Source organism: Poecilia reticulata, chromosome 14, assembly GCF_904066995.2.
Source record: "Poecilia reticulata chromosome 14, P_reticulata-male-v2, whole genome shotgun sequence".
NCBI classification, from domain to species: domain Eukaryota; kingdom Metazoa; phylum Chordata; class Actinopteri; order Cyprinodontiformes; family Poeciliidae; genus Poecilia; species Poecilia reticulata.
Window position 1 is genome coordinate 2,789,587 of NC_088843.1, and position 17,040 is coordinate 2,806,626.

General features: G+C 37.6%; 1 long non-coding RNA gene across 1 annotated transcript in view; it reads left to right on the top strand.

Moving 5' to 3' along the window:
• Positions 1–6,214, top strand: part of LOC103475352 (uncharacterized) — a 101,882-nt gene extending 95,668 nt beyond the window's left edge. Inside the window, exon 4 of the long non-coding RNA XR_014090921.1 lies at positions 6,200–6,214. This is a non-coding gene — a long non-coding RNA (uncharacterized LOC103475352). The remainder of the gene's footprint in view (positions 1–6,199) is intronic.
• Positions 6,215–17,040: the final 10,826 nt, after the last annotated feature.

A 17,040-nucleotide genomic window follows, 5' to 3' on the forward strand; every position in this document is an offset into this window, starting at 1 on the left:
GTCTAAGGGAAATGGCAGTAACCTCAATTTCTTCACTTACAACTAAGTTACAGATGGCACTTTCTTTTTATTGTTCCATACAGAAAATATTAAGCAGCTATTATGACAAAGGAGTTTTGAGATAAACCTTCAGGCTTGCAGATATTAGGTGGAAATAAATGCTAAGCCTGATAGGTCTGTATAATGTGTTTCTCCTTGGGCTACAGGTACTTTCATAAATATTAATTTCAAGCCTCAGGTTGCCATGAGCTGTAATTTTTTCTTTTTTTTTTTATTCTGCCAAGTATTTGTCACACCAATCATGCCGATGAATTAAGCAGCCCAGGAAACATCTGCATACTGGATACATATTTTTAGGTCTTGCAGCTTGTCTTTAGTTACATTTAAACTACCTAAAATATATATAAAAACATTGTTTTCTGTAATACTTCAAAAACTTTAACAATGAGTAGACAATGGGTTCAGATATTTACTGAAGTCTAGCAAACGTGGCTCGGTGGCAGAGTAGCTGCCTTGCTATTATTCTAGCTTAGTTCTGTGTCGGACATAGATCAATAGCATGGTTCAAAAAGGCAGACTGTGAGAGAAATAAATCAAAGTAAGGGAAAGCCTTTGACATGATGCTTGACTCAAACTACCCAACCTCAGTTCAAACAACAGCAAAAAAGAATTTTGGTTAAAGAAACACAAATCAGAAGTTTGAAAAGCATAAGACATTTAGGACCAAGAATTTGTTCCTGACACTTTGAAAGTTATAAACCCTAACTCTTCCTAGACCTTCACTCCAGGGGATGAATTTCTACTGCAGAGCACTTTGCCAAGTCCCATCCAAATACTCTAGAGCCCAAACTCTTTCTTTATCATTTCATTTGCTCTTCCTTTCTAGCTTTCTCGATCCCGCTGCTGTCCTTAACTTGTTTTCTCACCTACGGAGTTACTTTGTGTAAAATGGTGTTGAAAGCACGAAGGTTAAAAGGTGAATGAATGCTCCTCTTGGTAAATTATCCGTGAAGGACAGGATGAAGAGATATAGCAAGAAAATGGGAGATTGAGTGAGAGTAAGTGGGGACTAAAGAAATCATGAGTAGAAAGTAAAAAGTGCAGTGAAACAGTTAGACACAAGAACAGAGACAGACGAGTCTTGAGAATTTATTAAATAGAGACTGAAAGATTAAGCATATTTAGAAGAAAAAAAAACTGAGGAAGATGAGCGAGGAGAGAATGATGTGTCAGTCATTTCTACCCTCTTGGATCGTTGCTGCCTTCAAGGCCCAGGCATAAAATAGTTTAAATCAGAAGGAAATAGAGAATTGAGAGCTCCAGGGACATTGAAGAGTAATGTGAAAATGCTGCGCAAAACTCTTACTCAGATAGTTGAACTAAAAGTCAGAGAACCTGACGAATACGACTCTGGAGCCTAATAGGACACTGAAATATTTATAAAGCTGGGTTTGCCCAAAGCATAAAATAAGAATGAGAACAAGCATTTGGGAATTCTATATTGAAAAATAATACTGATGGCAAACAATATTTTTAGACTGGAAAAAAAGTCACCTATTTGGGGATATTTATCTGATATGTGATCATTTGAGTTTGGGCCATCTGATCAAAGATTATGTATTTATTATTATGCAGACTACATTTTTTTTTTACAAAAATGTTTAATAGTATTTCTATGTTTGGATCAATCATTTAACTTTAAAAAGTATCTTTAATCATGTAAATCTAGCCTGAAAATAACAACTTTACAGGCTCAGATTCCAGATTTTTTCCAGTACATTTCAATGTACAAAGAGGATAACAAACAAATAAAAAACAGATTTTTCCCATGAAAACAATTTGAAAAAATATTGCTACATTTGCAAATGTAAAATCTTCATTAAAAAAGCCTTGATATGCAGTGAAATTCAAGGAAAGTGTGTCTGTGCTATTTTGAAAAGAGAAAGGGTTTTGAAGCAATATCTGAAATGTTTATTTACTTCAGCTGCTAAAGGGCCTGTCACCATGCATTTCTGATTACCATCTGACGTGGCAGGCATAACCCTGCAGAAAAAACCATAAAGTAAACAAACTTGGGGGCCAGCTTTCAATCTGTTTGCCATGGCGACCAAATCAGTAATTAAATAGGCACAAAATACTTTTAAGCGTCAGCAGGCTGGTTAATTAGCTGAAGGACTGCTCATAATTACTGGCTGTTATGGGATGTCACAGGGTAACACCATGCCTACAGATTGAAATGTTTATATCATCTGGCTGGTTTATAGTGTTCTGTAGCTCAGTTGTTATGTTGCGCTATAAGTGCAACTATTCTAACATTCAGTTATAATAGTTACTAAAGCTACTTGTGCTTTAGTATCTAGCTTCCAGTACATGACTTTAAAACTACCTGTGCTTTAAACACAAGACTCTGCGGAGCAATCTGTATGAAAACTGTTACTGCGGGACTCAAAGCCAGCTGTTTTCACTATCATGATGGCTCTAAAATAGGAAGTTAGACAAAGTACAAGAGATGCAAACGAGCATAAAAAATGAATTTTGTAACAGAAGCATTTGTTTATCCAGGCTTCTTCAAGGGGTTGAGGACATTATAGGAAAAACAGGAAGATAAATGTATTACAGTTGAGATGTTTTCTCCTTTAAATTGGACATTCTGAATCAATAACTAATCATTAATTACTCCTGTGTTGCCTTAGCACAGTCTTGCATTGTCAAATTCAAGGTAAATACATTTCTTATAATTAGAAATTGATAGTCGTTGATACATATTGTGATATTCAGCGAACGATACAATTCAATACACTTTTGCGATTTTCTGAAAGATTTTAGAGGGACAGAGTGATTTTGGTGACATTTTGTGACTGTTATAGAGTTGGACTGAATTATTTTAACTGAAAACTCATTAAAAGCACCAACTACACAATACCTGGCTCTGGTTGGACATGGACAGACTTAAAGTCGACAGCTGGACAAAATGAATCAAAGAAGTGGTGAGAAAACATGTTTCTTTTAATTGAAACAGCACAAACTGTAGCTTACATGCATTTGTAAAGTAAATAAAGTGCACCAAGTACCTGCTCTGAATAGTTTGATACCTTTTTAACCTTGACACTTAACATCTGAAGGAATCACTCTAAGCCTGATGACCTAATCACTCTCCCGGCAAAGCAAGCAGTGAGTGAGCAAGGTGACAGTTGGATGTTATGATACTTGCGGATGAATATCGATTTTTTTCTAGCAAAGAAAATATCAATATATATTGCAAAATCGATATTATTACACAACCCTACTCAACAAGGTGTTGGAAATATGAATTGGAGATTATGGTCCATACTAAAATGACAGTATCACACAGCAGCTGCAGATTTGTCAGTTGCACATCCATGATATGAATCTCCTCCTCCTACATGCATGATCTGCTCTCCTAAACAGAACCAAACAAACCAGTTTTTAATGAGCTGAGCTTTGCAACATGAACAATGTTCTACTGGAGTCCGCAATCAGGACACTACAGTCATTAAAGGATAGACATAATCAGCAGAAATCGTCAGGAGTGGCATTTAAACAATGTCTAATTGTAGTTTTCCCTTTACCATTATACCACAACCACTAGGCTAAACCATAACAATAAGGTAGGTTGGATTCATGTTTTCATGTTTTTACAGAAAATTACCAATTACATACTGTAATTTTTGAATATTGACTGACAAGATCAGGCCATATTTTGCACTTTTGCTGTCCAGTTTTGGTTCAGCTTAATGTGTTGTTAAAGATGATACACTTCACACATCGACTGTAACAAGTGGTTATGTGAGCAGCTGTCGCCTTTCTGTCATCTTCAGCCGGTCTGCCAATTCTCCTCTGACCTTTGACATCAACAAGACATGTTCGTCCACATCACTGTCACTCACTGAATATTTTCTCTATTGGACAGTTTTCTGTGAATCACAGATTGTGAATGTCCTGAAAGATCAGCAGTCATCACCAACGCAAAGTGATATACAATTGTGAAGAAGAAAGAAAATTGTACATGATTCAAATATTTTTTACAAATAAAAACCTGAAAATGCAGTGTGCAAAACTATTCAGTCAGTCCCCTTTTCTCTGAGTGCAACCAACTGCCTTCAGAAATTACCTGATGACTAATAGAGAATACAGTTCATGAATTTATTCTCTTATCTCAACATCCCAGCAGATTCCTGTTTCTTATCCAATAAAAATAAGTTAGAAGTAGGCCAGTCACAATAACAAATTTTGCTGAGCGATTAATTGTCTAAACAATTATTGCGATAAACGATAATATTGTTTCAAGACCTTTTGCACAGATTTAATGGAAATTACTATTAATGCACGCGATTTCCTGCCATAGATATACACTTTATTTTCAAAAGAACACATAACACTGGAACCGAAACTAAATAAAGAAAACAACCAAAAATAAAATGGATTCTCCATTAACAAAAAACGTGCTTGAATAGAAACTAGTGGAAATAAATACTGCATTCAACCAAAAGAGTGCAGATTATGAAGTCTGTATACTATATTGCCCTTCAGTGATCACTAGATTTAAATAGAGAAAATGGGCACATTGACTACCTAATGCAGTAGTTAATACTACATGATTTTTTGCCCCTATTAATTGCCCCTAATCTTAAATTGTTGGCCGATCTAAGATTGTTGGTGATTTTGTAACCGATCATCCTGCAGTGTGTGGTGTGTTATGGTAGGTCGTTGTGGCCGCTCCGATCTTAATCAGGGATTTTCCCCGACTGAGAGCTTAACGCTGAATGTGACAGGTAGCCAATCAGAAAGCGCGGATTCTCCTCCGTGCTTTCTGAGGGGAAATTATGAAGGGAATCCCAAACAGCTGAAACGGTGCAACATAAAGTCCAGCGGACATTTGGAGATATTTGGAAACAACATTAATATTTCTTTAACATTTCGTGCAAATAATATAGAAATGACAAGGGGAGGAGTTGGAGCCAAATTGCTACCGCAGTTGATAAACCCGGTAAGTTTTCAGCTGTTCTTCGTTAAAGTGACAGAGGTTATAATGATTTTCGTTCAGTCAGGACTTTACACTGACTCTAGCCACATGCATCACAGGTAGATTCTAGTAAAGCATTGATTTATGCCTGATTTTAAAATTAGTTAACTGGACTTGTAGCCATTATTTTGTGCTCAGGTGGCTGGACACCACACGACAAACCCGATCGAACCGTTATACCTGGGATTTCTGTCGGCTAATGTGTTTCTCAGGTTTTGAAAATGGGCTGACAGTCGGCCGACAACTCGTGTAATATGCGCTGGACATTACACTAAAGAAACGAGGAATGGAGGGGTTACTGGAGAGCACCGGAGTTGAGCCTTTTTTCATTCAGTGTCATCAGCAGAAGGAAAAAAAGGCAGGAAGAGACTATAATGCCGATAATTAAAATGAGGTCGATAGGTTTAATTTATCATGCGATTAATTGATTTATCGTTTATCGCGACAGGCCTAGTTAGAAGTGACAAAAAGGCATTCTACATATTAGGTTATTTCTTTAAGCAATGCCAAAATGTTACAGTAGGACGGTAGTGGAAGAGCAAAGACTCTGTTTAATTCTCACCCATTCCTCCCAGATAATATAAGATTTTTCAGAGACACCCAGCGTGTAATATGATTTACAGTTTAAAGTACGAAAGCCGATGTGAGGAATGATGAGAGATAACAGAGGTGAGCAAAAAGCTGTTCAGCACTGGAAATACTGATATAATCTCCTCTTCTCTTGTCTCTACCATACATCTCCTGAGTCTGCTTTTGTTCCCAGGTGCTGTATTCGTAACACTGCCAAATCTTCAGAATGTAGTCACACCTACATAAAAATTTTGCTAAATCCAAAGGTCGCAATACACTGTTCTCACTTTTAAGACCTGTTTCTTTATACGTCTTGACGTACTGTAAAGTTTACATGCAATAAAACAAGGGTTTCACATTCAAATCATTATGCATACTCTTTAAAGAAATACATAATGCACTGAAGTTGTAATACTTTTACTTGCCCATTTATTTATTAGTGATTCTAAATATCACTTTGCTTATGCACAATGCCATTTTTACAACCTCGGAACACCTGGCTGTTTTAAGAGGTGTGTCTGTGAGGTAAGGGTGGACAATGAGTAGTTTCTCACTCTATCTCATGTTGCACCTCCTGTCCTTTAGGATGTGCAGCTCTTTTCACCATCGGCACGTCTTCACTCCAGCATGGCAACTGCTGAGTGTGAACCCTGAGGGAATGTTTGCTGAACTAGACCTAGCTGACTCAGACACAGCATTGGAACGAGTCTGAATCAGAAACAACAAGAACCTGAACAAGCTAAACGATTGCTCCTTCGAGGTAAAATTAGGTTGCATTTCATTTTGTTATTTTGGACAGACTTGTATTTTTCTATACAAGTGTTGTGGGCTGAAGTGCTTCAGTTCAGTTGCTATTCAAAGGTCCTTCACTAATATAATAAGTCACTAATGTAATAATATATATAATTGACTTTGTTAAAGTAAAAGAATGACCACATCTGTCTTTCTGCTGCACATGACTTCACTGTGGTACAATGAATGAACACAAGGTAATCTAGTAAGATTACCTAATAAAAGTTTGGACTTGCACTCATCTAAAAGTCTGTGGGATGATAGAAAATTAATGTTTACAACACTCTTCCCATTCTGACTAAGCTTGTCTGATTTATTTCCTAGAAGAATGAGCAAAAGTTTCAAACTGCAGATGTGCAAAGCTGAAATAGCCCTAAATATTTACAGGTTTAATTGCAACAAAAAGTGGTTGTACAAAGTGTAGATATACATGCCTCAATTTTTTATTTTACTTGCAAAAAACTGGAAAACCATGCTTTTTTTTTTAACATTTCTAAATTATTTTTGCTTTTGTCACATAAAATACAGCATGCTGTAGGCTGAGTTTGCAACAGGAAAGACATTTAGAAAAATGTTTAGGTGTGTTATTACTTGTGGAAGACAATTGTGTACTGGCATTTAAAAAACATTTAAAGGAATTAATGTTTTTTGTCATGTTAGATTCAGTGGCGCAACTACACATTATTCAGGTGGATGCGAAAACAGAGAGCGGTGCCCCCCCTCTCCGAGGGAAGGAACGTCAGGGTGAAGGAGCGACGCTCACTCTCTCCCGCCCCCACCCCGAAGCGACGATACGGGAAGGGTAAAACTCGCTACATTTATCTCGTTATGTGCGCGAGGTGAAGGAGCGTAAGGCGCAATGAAGTGTATGTGAAAACATCATCGACGCGCCGCCCCTTCCAGACGGGGTTTTGGCGCCCCCTCTGGTGCTGCGCCCCTATGCGTTGCATACCCACTTTTTGCGCCAGTGGTTAGATTTATAAGCAGGATAGGGAACAGTTTCTAATTTGCAGAAATGCTTGCCACACACACAAACTTCATGTCTGTTTTATATGAAAAACACCTACACGCCTACCATACCCATATCCTCCTGCAAAAAAATCATAAAAACTGTCTCATGAGTGAGTAAGTTTTGATGGAAAGCCAGGTCACGGTTACTTGAAAGGCCTGGGCACAGATTAAAGGATAAGGTGGCATCTCACCAGAAGTGGATCAGAGGCAGCTTCCAGTGGCCAGACAGACACACCAGTGTGTCCTCTAGTTTCTCCATTAAAATTCACCCACACATTCAATGAAAAAGCCTCATTGTTTCAATCGATACGGCCAAATGAGAATAATGTATACCATAGCGTATTGTTGCTGACATTGTTTGTGTTGGATCTTTTTATTTTATATGAACAAGACTGACAAAGTTTTAGAAAGATCAGATACTTAAATTCTGACACCCAAAGCAAAATCCACTCCGAACGCTAAGCGCTGTGAGTGAATGTGTTCATGTCTTAAAAAAATAAAGTATAATTTTATATGGATTATTAAAGAATCAACAGTAATCAGAAAAAAACTTTCAATTGTATTTCGTCTTTTTTCCCTCACTTTCATCACACAGCTGACCAACTATCAGGCTGACAAAGGGTTACCATCTATTACAGTGAACTTTAGGATTTACTTAATACAGAATCAGAATGACAGAGGCTGTTTGAAAGACAAGCTATTTGAGTGATCTGTTGAGCATGAAGGAGCTTAGTTAACTTTCATGACTTCCATCATCACTTTTTAAAGGTCCACATTAATCTTTCACGTCTACCTATAAGAAGATTCAACAGGAGTTATCATAATCCCAGAGATTTTTAAAATACTTCTCCTCCGCCAGCTGACTTATCTGATGCCAGAGGCTGCGAGATGTGTCAAATGTACCGAGACGCATCAGCCATTCCCTGTGCACCTCTTATCCTCACATATACAGACTCCTTCAAAAATAACTTCGTACTGCATCCACATTTATCTCAGCTTTATTCTTTTTGCTCCCATTTCTTTTACCTTGCTCTGACCCAGTTATCAAGCCCGTCAGTCTCACTAAATTTAAACAATCACCTCTTATAGTACAAGAGAAACAGTGCTGTTGTTATGCCAGGATTCATTCCCATGATTGAGTTTTTCCACACAAATTTCAATCTGCAGCTAAAACAGATGCAACAATCGTCCAAGTAATGCTTCAAATGAATTGCGTATATTTCACTGTATATCAATTTAATTTAAAAGTGAAAATCCTGTAAACGCAGGTGATTGATTTGAAATTGTTTCAGATGTTTCTACACCACCATTTTTTTTTTTTTTTAGATTTTTTGTTTATTGTGACTCTTGGGATTTTGACTACATCCTCTGCCGTTACACCAACTAACTTCATGTCTTTTCCCCACATCAATAAATCTACTTTTCGCTCTTCCTGGCTTCCTACCCAGTGACTCCAAACTCAGCATCCTTCTATAAATATAATTATTGTCTGTTCTCTGAACCTCACCCAATCAACTCAGTCTGGTCTCTCTGACTGTGCCTCCAAAACAAGAAGGGGCTTATAGCCAGTCCTTGATGCTGCCCCACCTCCACCTTGAACTATTCTGTCACTCCTTCAGCACACCCCACTGCTGTCTCACAGATCTCACACATGTCCTGCACCACTCTAAGATACTTCTCTGCCACTCCAGACTATCTCATGCAATGCCACAGCCCCTCTTTTAGCATCGTCATGCTTTATCTAAATGTCAAAAGATGCAAAATCATCAGTGATACTTGAGGTTCATCTGAGAGAAATTGTTCAATTTGGGAAATATTTTCTAGTAGTCAACATATTTGTTGGTTAACCACCAACAAGTATGCCTGTTGGTGATAACACACTCCATACTTCCTGTCTGCACCGAGAATCTAGTGAGATTCATTTTTAAGTCAGCACTTAGGAGAATTGTTTTTACAGCTCGAGATAGAGCAATCATGGAGCCAGAACGGCTTTATTTTAAGAAACAGCAATGACGTGAAGGGCTTGGTGCCGACATCCAAATCTGCTTGTGTTGCAGCAGAACGGCCATCTTATCCAGAGCCTCCATAATACATTACCAGAGAGCTTTAGTGACCAAGTCCACCTCCTCGGCTGGGAATTAGAGAGGGAAGAATGATTTTGGCAGGTTTTGAATTATTGTCTTTTCCCGACTGGCTCTTTTTTCTCTTTTCTCCCCCACCTCCGTTGGCCGTGAACAGAAGTCCCACTTGCTTTGTCTTGCTGGCTGATATATTTCAACCATGTAGAAAAAGCTCCATAGAGCTTACACGGATGACTTTGTCTGACTCAGAAATTAGGCATATGGCTCATGCCAGGCGAAAAAGATGTGATCATGATGACAGTAACAACAAAATGTGCCAGCAAATAAAAATCCATCTCGGCATCTGCTTGTTTCTGTCTCAGTTAACATATGAAGGAGTATTTAGTGAATTAAAGTCTACTAAAGAGGAATCAGCAGATGGAAAAATAATGAGGTTTGAGCACATTGTGTGGTTTTGTGATCTTTTATTTTCAGTGGCATTTAAAACCTCAGTACAACTTAGATCCCATTAGACCAAATTAAACTTCACCAGTTCTTACAAAAATGTTTTCACATCCCATTAAGTTTTACATTTTTTCTTTCTAAAACATGTTTTTATGTGTTTATGGTGATTTGTAGGATGTAGGTTTACAGTGGCGTAATACTATACTGTTTTCATATAATAGAAGGACATTGAAAGCTTCAAATATTGCTTTATCACATAACTCTACTTTAAACGTCTGTAGAGTAGAACCTTATGTTATTTTCCTGAACATTCTCCAGAAACGTTTTTGTGAGCATCCCAACTGTGGAACAGGACAGTTAGACCAGCAAACTCTGCAACAGTGTCCAGTCGACTGAGATCTCACTCAATGACAGAGATGTTCTCCTCATAACATAAAAAGCTGTGATTTTCAGCATTAAAATTGTAACCAAATAATTTAAATACATTTGAAGCTTCGATTGCTTATAAACTATTCTAGTTTTTAGGCAATTTAAAATATAAATAATGGGCCTCGTCAAAGAATGAAAACCTTTAGCCTCTGTTGAAATAATGAAAATGATTCAGTATTTTGTCTTGGATCTTGTTCATATCATTTTGTCATGCTTGGTGATCTGAATGTGGATCAAAATGTTGCATGGTGGTCAAACACACCCCAGAGAAGTGACAGAAAATCCTGAATATATATGTATACCTAACATGTCACCAAAAAGTTAAAAACAAACATATTTTAAAATGGGGCAATGGTGGCTCAGGAGGTAGGAGTTGATCCTGTAACCAGTGGGTTTCCGGTTCGACCCTCTGCTTTATCTCCATCATTGTGTTCTTGGGAAAGACACTTCATCTGGGCAGGTAAATTTTAGTGCAGTTACAGCAAATATAATTTCAAGTCCCTTTACAAGATGGACAAGTACCATTTAAATAGTATTTGCTAATTGCATCATTTCTGAAAGCAACTGAAGCTTTTTCATGAGTTTCAGAGGAAAAGGGGTTACATCAACTGCTGTCCACACTTTTCAGATTTGTATTGGTGAAAGAGTTCAGATGGAGTGAATATTTTTGCAAGGCACTTTATTCTAAAATCGTTACATAAAGAGCATTGATTTATTTATGAATTATTTATTTCACCTCAATCTCTCTGCTGCTACTTTACAGTAAGCACTTTCCAAGATAAACTTTTTAATTTGCGCACTTGTGCAAGCACTATAGGCACATCTAGAAAAGCTCTTTTGGTGTTTTATTTCTTTTGGCTGTGCAAATGACACTGAGGTTTCATATTCAAATAGCCTTGGATGGTAGCGAAAAGTGAAGAGGGAAGCTGAGCTTCTACAGTTGTGCATGCAAGTGTGTTAAAGTGTGTTTGTGGCATCACTGCTTGAGTGCCTGAAAGTGTGAGAATTTGCATGCTGTCAGTGACGATGGCCTGAGCATGCGTGCATATTCAGCCCTTTTTATATTCAGCGCAGTGCCTCAACATGAAAAGAGAAATCCTAATTGGATACTGCTTTTTATGCAGGTTCTGTTCCATGCTGCCACATTAGGAATTGGAGGGAAAAATAAAAGCACAGAACAGTAAGGGAGAAGAGCGATGGTGTTTGCATGCTTATGATGGAGAAAACGAAACAAAATGAGAAGTAGAGAAAAGGAGGCAGAGAGCGAAAAACTGAAACAGGAGATGTGATTATGGCTAAACTGTCCTCTTCCATTTTCAATCTGAACGATTCCATTATCTTGATCTGCTTATTCTCTATTCCAACTCTGAAAAATTTCATAGTGAAAGAACCCATTTCAGCCACTGCATCTCAATCAGGTCATTGTCTTACTTTTCAAGGGCAAGCATGTTTAGCCACCGTCAATAAGAAGCAGCTATTGGCCCCCATGCTGCTTGGATGCTACTTGGAAATGTTGATAGTATAATTCAATTTGCATGTATATGAATACTGTGCATGATTATTCTTTTACTTATTTTTACACAAAAACAATGTGACACCTTTGAGAAGTTGCATTGTTGGATGTCAGTGGGATTGCTTGGACTCTTCTGATCCTCTGAAAAGCACTTCAGTTTGAGGGCCAGCTAAGGTAACGGATTGGTCTCCGCAGCTTAACGCCTGCCAGGTGCTTGGTCAGATATTGGAAGATGTGGTTTGCATGCATGAGAACAGCAAACCATCCACCTAGAGAAAAGGAGGAAAGGGAAAGAAAACAACAAAGGGGGTTGGTAGGCAGAAGAGTTGAGGATGGAAGCATAAAAGACTGAAAGAGAATTTGCAAATAACTGGAGAGAAATATGAAGAAAGCAGAGAGAATGGGATAGTTGAAAATGAAACCAAGAGACGGGGGCATAACAGGGAGAGGGCCTGAAAGAAAGAAAGTGGAATGAGGCATGTAGGGAATGGAGGCGAATGTGAATAGAGCAACAGAAAAGGGGGGAAAAACAAGAAAGGAAAAAATGTGGAAGCCTCTAGTTTAAAACAGAAACACAAAGGAAGAATGTCACCAGAGGCATGGATTGTCTATCCAGAACATTTTCTCTTTAACACCATCAAAGACAGCAGAACTTGCCAATGCTGCGCTTTTTATCTCTCCATTCTCCAATCTTCCTTCTCTCTTTCGGATTTGTTTCTGTCCAAAAAACCTCTTTAATGGCTGACTTTCAATGGTGACCTCACTGTGAAATCCGTACAATATTATTTTCTTTGTGTAAACCAAATTTGCAGCACCATCCAGCAAGACCCGCTGTAAAACTTCACTGATCTGGTACAAAGATTAATGTCCTTATCACTTCTAACAAGCCCAGGCCTCGGGGTTTGCATATTATTAGCTTTTAGACATCTACAGTTTAATATGATTTCAGCCGATATGACTTATCATTCCAGACAATGATATGCAGTGTCTTTAGTTCTATGTGACAAAGAGATGATAGTCTCGTCTGTGAAACCCATCAATCAGACATGAGCAATTAGGCAGTAGATACAGGACAGGTTAAAAGTAGATAACAGGCTTTGCTTTTGAATATGGTAGGGGTGTGTTTAATAAATCACACCACTTTTTATGTAGCTGCAATTTGTGTGTGTCAAATATGTTTGAGTACAGAAAAACATCTGTGATTTATGTAACTTGCTCTCTCCTCAGGCTAGTCCATCATTACAAATGTGACACATTCAATCTGAAGACAGTTTTCTTGACAGTGTGTGAAAGCACAGATGACTGGATTGATAAACGTCAGCAATCATTCTTTCTGACAGATGGCGTTGTGTGGATATTATTCTGTCTCAAAACACTAGTCTCAAGAGGAATTGGTGAACTGAAATTGTGTCTCTGAAAAATATTGTTTAACAATTTAAATCAGTGACTGACTTGATCGCATTTTTTAAATTTGGCTATTGTGTAGATTATTGACTTGTTTGTGAAGAATCTCATAAAGGTACTACAAAGTCCAGCAGTTAAAAACTGTGAGGGTCATTATTTAAAATTTACTTTTTTGAAATTTATGTCATAATGTTATTGTCGTCAAAAAACATACCTGGAGTGTTGTTTTGACTCTTTGATGTATGTTTGAATCTCCCTTGGCCTAAACATGTGCTCATACACAGTTTTTCTCATTAATTTGTACTAATCTTAAAATTTTTGTGTGGTCTGACACCTGTGGTAATAAATTAGAAGTTAAACTTTTTATTTCTTCAGACATCGGCTGATTTGTTATGAAAAAGCCATTTTTGTTGTATTTAGCTTTTACTGCATAAAGGTTAAGTAAAAATGATTAAATGGTAAAAAAAAGTGGAATTCTAAATAGTGCAGCTAAATAACTAATGCAAAACAAGGCTAACCACCTTAAATTACATTAGTCCTTTGAAAAAGCATTTTCCATTCTGACAAAAAACAAAGTATATTTGTAAAAATGGGTGAAGGAAATAAATCGACAAATAATTACAATCATTTTCTCGGAGCAGTGGAGCACCAATCACGAGCATCTCTGGGGAAATGAAGCAGAAGTAAGATTCCTCTGCCTGTCTTTACTGTCATTACCATTATCGAATATGTGACAGCTCAAACTGCACTGAACCTTTTCAAACTAATGCTATGGGATGAAAAGAGTTGAGAGGGAAGCACATGAAAAAACAGAGATAGGGATGAAAAAGAAAACTGAATCTGAGTGTAAGCAGCATCTGTTTCTCTTTGCCTTTCATTGCTACAAGTAGTTTAAAAAGTGCAGAACAATTGCTAAGGAATTAGGTAAGCAGAAGATACAACAGTTTCCCTAAATTATGCGCATGCATCTTTTTAAGTATATGAAGGAAGTGACTCAGTGGATTGTGTTTACGGTGAATTCATGCATTTTTAGAGTAAAGATGCAAAGCAGCCTCCATTATAATGATTGCTTATGGCTTGTGCAATTCAAAACCCAGGAACATGATTACTTTTAGATGTATTCTGCCAAACCTTGACTTCCAGCAAGGTAGACAAGCAGACAATCTGACAAAACCTGCGGGAAAAGAAAAACTGTCTGTGACAGGAGCTCCATTCCTTCTGTCTTTTCTCACAGAGACATTTAAGAGTTTGATCAGACTCAAAAAATTATCTGCCAGGCCTTTGTCCTGGCCAAGTGTTCGAGGTCAGGCTTCTCTTGTACTGAATGCTGTTAAGACTTTTTTAACTTTTTTTTTTATAGATTTCTTTGAGGCTGCAGAAAGTTGGAGTTAAATAACTAAAATGTAACAATAGTGTTTGTTGGCAATTCTGAGCCATTTCTGTTAGACTACAATTTGTTGCATAGATTTAGATAAATACATGGTTTTACCCAAAACCTAAACATATTCTGTTTCACAACCATTTGGCTCTTGAACTCTTGTTTGCAGTTCGATCCTCCAATAGTCCAATATCCCATGATATGAGAAGAGTTGGGGGGGTGGGGGGCGGGGTTGTCTCTCCTCTTTCTCTGTTCTATTTTCCTTATTTGTTCCTTTTCTCCTTGAGGGTTGGACTGTTCTTGCTACCACCTGCAAGCCATCAACTCCTTGAGCCATGCTATAGGAGAATCAGCCAGGTTCTCTGCCATGATAGCAATAACCTGCCTGGAGGTGACTTTGTACCACTATATGATTTTCTTCTCAATTTTCTTGGTTCCTTCCACTACTGCAACACTCACCTGGGAAGCTTTCTCACTTCTGCAAAAGTTTAGTTAGTAAAGTAAATACCTACTCTACTTACCAAACCTGAACTGGGTATCTACACATCTGCTGACAGATGAAGATACCATGACCAATCACTCACTTCTGTTTTATAATACTCCACAGTACATGTCCTGTCAGTAGTTGTCTTCCTACCTTTTGAACCTTTTGACAACAGTTCTCAGATTAATGAGCTCTATGGAACAGAGCATCATTCAAACTTTACTTTACACATCTTTCTTGGTGTGACCATTGATAATCACAAGTTTAAACAGTCCAACATAAGTGGTGACAGTGTTATGTAGAATCTGTTGGTAAATGTATGAGTTAGTGGTATAGAAAGTGAACCAGGGTAATTGCATATGACAAATGTGGAGGGGTTCACACAGCATTCAAATGCAACACACATCTGCTTTGTTTGCACATTTGCAACACAAATCCAACTTTTTCATTGCTGTCTAACTCACACAATTCTGACCTTTTCACCCCCAAAATATCCAATATGTGCAACTTCCATATGTGGTTCTACTTTGGAAATGTATCCGACTGTTTTCAAAGCGTTTTCAGTTTGAACGATCATGTTTCATTTTATGCTGCTTTTATTTTATTGATGCGAGACATTCATCATAATTCTGCACCAGCAGAAGCCAGAAGCAATGAATTCAGATGTACACAATGGCTGAAAATTATAATTGGGAAAATTATGAACTTATAGCGCTTCACTTCACTTCACATCACAATCCCACCACTGCTGGCTCTGAATACACATCCAAAAAGACTTCAATACAGATGCCGCAGTCAATGCTCCACAAAAGGCCATCACTATTAGCTGTACTGTCTTTTATTAGCTTCCTTGGTGTTATGATCTTGTGACAGTAATGTTTTAAACTGATCTATTCAAGGTGGCACCATTATTACTTTTGTAAGCCATATGCTGCTGTTTGATGTCAATGTTCTTCTTCTGCACATGCATTTCAGTCGCATTTAATTAGTAGCACGAATGACTAACCAAAGTCATGTCTGACTCAAAGTGCTAACTCGTTATTGTTTGCATGAGTTTACCTGGTGCAGGAAGTTCAAGGAAATATGGCTACAGGATGTAAAAGAGAGGGACTTTATCTTGAAACCATGAAGTTAAAACGGAAATACTTCCTTTGCTTTCTTGTATTGACAGTCTGCTCTTGTTGCTCCTTGGTTATTACTGCTTTTCAGAAGCACTGAATAAGAACCCACCTGTTAAGTCTGGCAGCATTTTAGGTACTTAGATGAGCAAAGAAACAATGACAGAATGACAGACAAGTTATGAAGCACAATGAGAAGGCAGTATTCTGCCTGAACAGGATACTGAAGAGATGGTCCTTAAAACACTATTTGTATAAATGTTGTAACATTTTGAAGAAATGTATTAGAACCACTTTAAATTTGGACAAGCACGAGAATCTTATATCAAAACTATTGTGTTTTCCAAATGTTTTTTGCAATTCAGGTGAACAAAATAGTTTTGTATCTAAATATATAATCAATCCTGTTATATTATTTTGTGCACCACCCTGTGTGTGTAAAATACATCAGGAAATGGAATTAGTTCCTTTCTCCAAAGGCCACAAAACACTTTTATTTACTGGCTTTTTAAAAATTTTGCCATGAAAGTGTCTTTAAAAGCATACGTGTAATTTAAAAAGAGTCATTTATATTACCAAGACTTGTTTACTTGTAATAATTTTAGTGAAATATGTCAAGAATATTGTGTTTTTCACAGCTCAGTAATGAACATCATCTCCTTCAACATGACTTCTGACCTTGTCCTCTATTGGGAAAAAAAAATCAGCTGCCATGTACTGTAAGATTCATTACTTTTCAGTCTTCACTCTTCCTCTCTTTGTGACAGGGTGC